Genomic DNA, 5,144 nt, shown 5'->3' with positions numbered 1-5,144 from the left:
GATCTGGAGCAGTAAATGTCTACTATGAGCCTGGAACATCTTTTCATACTAGAAACCATGAAAACTATCAAAGTTTTACTAGTCTCATGTCAAAAAGGTACAGGAGCAAACTTGAAGGGGTTCCCAATGGCCAAATGAGGGACAATTTGAACATCAAATAGAATAATAATTGCAATGGATCGAAACACTAAATATACTTTTAAAAAATAAAAACCATGTGTTTGGGACTTCTCTGGTGGTCCAGTGGGTAAGACTATGCGCTCCCAATGCAGGGGGCCCGGGTTCGATCCCTGCTTGGGGAACTAGATTGCACATGCATGCCACAACTAAGAGTTCGCATGCCGCAACTAAGAAGTCCGCATGCCACAACTAAAGATCCCGCAACAAAGATCCCATGTGCCGCAACTAAGACCTGGAGCAGCCAAAATAAAACAACAACAACAAACCCATGAGTTCATAATGACACTAAAAATAAGAAGAAGCAAAAAAGAAGTTTAACCAAAAACCTCATTTGAACCACTAGAACCGTAGGGCATCAATTCCTTGCTCTAAAATTGGCATTTATAATGACAGAATTACATCTATATCTTGTTTTTCCTGTATTCACTGTATTTTGGGTAACCCAATAGCCTGAGTTGATGAAGGAACGTTTTTACTTATATAAAAACGCCAGTTAATAAATGTAGAAAAGTGATAGAATTTTAGAAAAATGACCACTCTGCAAGTCCTAATGAAATAACTGATCCAGGCAACTATCATCAATAGATGAAATCATTAAATGAAAGGCTGATGGGGAAATTTTCCATGGAGGTATCAGGCTATTACCACCTTAACCCACTGATGAATCTTAACATCATTAAAAGCAGGACCACCAGATATTATATGACTCCTGGTATGATGAAATAGGAATCTCACAGCACCGCCTTTGAAGTGTTCTTAGTAATAATAATAATAATAACCCAGATGCAATAGAGTTCTCAGAGCTAACTTCTATCTCCAGGAAAAATGGGGAGTAGAGAACATGTTAAATGACACTACAAGGGAGCAAACAGACAAATTGAGAAGATGAGTCCTTCTACAGCACAACTGCAATAAGTCAAGGGCATGACACAAAAAGCGCGAAGAGAGGACCTGCTCTAGATTAAGGGACCATCAAGAGACATATCAAATAATGCAGTGTGTTCTGATTAGAACAAACCCACTGTAAAAAGTCATTTGATTATAAAAACAATTGGGTAATTATGGACTTGCTTATTTATTATTAGACATTACCAAGGAATTAAGTGTAATAATGGAATAGTGGTTTTATTAAATTAAGTCCTTTTTTAGAAATGCATACTAAAGTATATATGGGTATGATTCAGTGTCTGAGATTTGCTTTTAAGTACTTCAATGAAAGAAAAAATGGAATAGATTAAACAAATATGGCAGCATCTTATTCATTATCCAATCGTGGTTGTGTGTGTCTGTATTTATGATACTACTCCCTGTTTGTATGTTTGAAATGTTCATAATAAAAAAGTTAAAGTTTGTTGAGAGAATGAAAGGGGGCCCCAACTAAGAAAAATTCCAGAATAAGTTGGAAAGAAGTATTTTTATTCAAGGCTGGGGTAAAAGCCTTGTTTAGATTCAGTAACTAGGACAGTTAAACATGGGTGAGAAATGTACCAAACCACTCCCAACTGTTTAGACACCAAGTAGAACATTCCTTATGATAAGTATGTGTTTTTTGTTTTTTAAAACAAAAGACTCATTAATGCTAGGGGCTTCTGGATACTGTTAATATTCTATTTCTTGAGCTGAACAGTGGTTAGTTACATGGGTGTTCACTTTATAACTATTTGTTAGTCTGTATGTATACATCTCATGCACATTTTTATCTGTATATTACATTTCACACTTTAAAATGTTAAATTTTTCAAATCATAATTGAATGGTAAAACATGGCACTCTTTCTCCCAATCCAATGCAGCCTGGACTTGTTAAGCAGACCACAGGAACCCACTAAGGTGCTTTTGCCCACCTGGTGGTGCAGTACTGTAATTTCAGAGAAAGAAACAGGAGAAAATAAGGAACTTTTAAAATCTTCTAAAATGTGCTTATCTCCTCACCTGCTCAGGGGATGTAAACAGAATGGTACAGGCAGAAGGGAACCAGGGTTCTCCCATTCCTGGAATGTTGGAGTTGATTAAAAATGGGGGACTGTGGCTAGAAGTGTATTACGCAGCTTCCCCTGTCTTCTCCACCTACAGCTCTGCCTGTTGGATGCTATGTGCTTATCTCATAGAGACATGCCTTTTTTGAAGAACTCTTTCTTTCCCCTCCTAAGGGAGGAAGGTTGCTTCAGGGTGGAGGGTAGGGTGGGGGGCTTGAGTCCAGCTGGCGTCTCCCACCCTCTTTTGCAAGCCCTTCTTTCCTCATCGCGGTTCCCTGTCATCTCCAACGACCTCAACAGAACAATCCTTTCTCCCGAGGCCTTAGAAGGACATGAGTTGGAGGCCAACTAAGGGCAAATCAAGATAGCAGGAGCCCAGGTCAATATCTCTGTGTTCAAGAGAAAGTCTGAGAGCCTTAGCCTGGCATTCAGGGTCTGGCCTATGTCAGAGGAGTATCCTTCACCCAGGCCACAACAAATTGCTTCTGCCATGCTCCAAATGCATCTTGCCTTCTGGGACCTTCAAGCCTTTGTACAGGCTGTTTCACTTACCTAGGCACCATTTTTTATTTAATCAAGATGCTCATGGTATTAATTTTATGTCTTGACTTTATTATGAACACTTTACAAATATTACCTCATTTATCTTCACAACCCTATGTTGTAAGCAGTATTACTACCTCATTTAACAGATAAGGAACTTGAGGTGCAAGGAAGTTAAGAGACACAGATTCAAACCCCAGCAGCCTGGAGCCAAAGTCAGTGCTTTTAGCCACCATACTCTGTTGCCTCTTAAACTTCTTCCAACTCACTTCCACTTCTTCCACACTTATCCTGGGTATCACCACCTCTCCCCACACTGGCCTTGACATCTTCCAGCTCCCACAGCTCCCAAATCCCACTTTTGCCTCCCATTATGTGAAACATTCTGACTGCTTGTTCTACTTTTTCATTTTTAAAAACTTTTAAAAATTGAAGCATAACACATATAAAGAAAAGTACAATAGGCATAAATGTACAGCTCTCAATGAATTGTTACTAAGTAACCACCCATGTAATCAGCACCGAAATCAAGAAACAGAACATTCCCAGCACCTGAGAAAGTCTCCTTGGGCCTCCTACTCAGGGCCCAAAGGCAATCAAGATTCTGACTTCTATCACCATAGATTAGTTTCACCTGTTTTAGACCTTTCTATAAATGGAACCAAAAGGGTATGTGCTCTTTTGTGTCTGGTTTATGCTCCTCAGCATAATGTTTACAGAATCCATCCATATTGTTGTATGCAGTTGTGAGGCATTTCTTCTCATTGATGTGTAATATCGAATCCTGTGAATATACTACAATTTATTTATGATTCTTCTGTTAATGACATTTGGGTTGTTTCCAGTTTAACTATTACAAATAGTTGTAGCTATTTATTACAAAAAGCTATTACAAATAGCTTTTATGAAATGAACGTTACTGTATATGCCTTTTCGTAAACATATATTAGCATTTGTGTTGGGCATATACCTAGGAGTAGGATCACTGGGTTATGGGATGTGTATATGGTCACCCTTAGTAAATATTGCTAACCAGGTTCCAAAGTGATTATATCAGCTATATCTCATCAGGATTGTATGAGAATTTCAGTCACTCCACATTCTCACATCCAGTATTATCTTTCTCTTTTTAGTCATTCTAGTGAGTGTGGTTTTATTTCATATTTTCTTGACTACTAAATGACATTGTATGTTTATATCTTCCTTTCTAATCTTTATGTCTTTTATTTATTTTCTTGCTTTAGTGTGCTGGCCAGGACCTCCAGTACAATTTGAATAGAAGTGGTTATAGCGGGCATCTTTGCCTCATTCCCTATGTTAGAGGGAAAGCATTCAACGTTTCCACATTAGGTATGATATTTGCTGTAGATTTTTTGTAGATAATGTACATTAAATTAAGGAACTTCCCTTATATTCTTAGCAAACTTACGTTTGCTAAGTTTTTTGTCATGATGCTTTTTTTTTTCATCTATTGAAATGATCATATTATTTTTCTTCAATTCCCCGGAAAATTCTGTGTAAAATTAGAAAAGTGATGGGGTTTCTTTCCTTATTTTGTAAAATTCACCATTGGCAGTTTCTGGGTCTGGAGGTTTCTTTGTGGAAAGCTTTTTAAATTATAAATTCAATGATTTAATAGTTATAGGATTATTCAGATAAAAAATTTTTCTTGTGCAAGTTTTAGTAAATTGTATTTTTCTAGGAATGTCCCCATCTCATCAAAATTTTCAAATTTATTAGTATAAAGTTCTTCATAATACTGCCTAATTGTATTTTTTAATGTATATCCAACCCATATTGTAGTGCCCCCTTTTGTTCCTGATACTAGTTATGTGCCTTCTATTTTTTTTTTCTGGATCAGTCTCAGGGATTTATCATTTTTCTAGTTTTTTTTCAAAGAATCAACTTTTAGCTTTGTCAATACTCTGTTGTGGTTCTGTTTTCTGTTTCATTGATTTCTCTCTTATCTCTGTTATTTCTCTCCTTCTACTTTCTTTAATTTGCTTTGTCTAACTTCTTGAGATGGATTTTCAGCCTTTTTAAAGAATAATATATATTTAAGGCTATAATTTCTCTCTAAGCATAGCCTTAGCAGCATCCAACAGAATTTCAGATATAATATTTTCATTATCACTCAGTTCAAAATATTTTCTAATTTCCATTGTGAATTTATATTTGACTCATGGGTTTTCTTCCCTCTCCAAAGCATGATGCCCAAACATAACAATAACCACCTGAGGGCCGTGTCAAAATACAGGTTTTGGAGCTTCATCTCAAACCTCCTAAATTAGTATTTCTGGGAGGTAGGCCTGGGTTTCACAAACTCTATGGGGGTTCAGATGCAGGTGGATTGCAGGACCACAGCTTGGCAGTGGAGCAAGGGTTTCCTAAGGGCAGAGAGCAAGTCTGATTCACCTACATTGTCAGTGCCCACCACTGGACCTAG

Source organism: Delphinus delphis, chromosome X, assembly GCF_949987515.2.
Source record: "Delphinus delphis chromosome X, mDelDel1.2, whole genome shotgun sequence".
NCBI classification, from domain to species: domain Eukaryota; kingdom Metazoa; phylum Chordata; class Mammalia; order Artiodactyla; family Delphinidae; genus Delphinus; species Delphinus delphis.
This window is presented reverse-complemented; position numbering follows the sequence as displayed.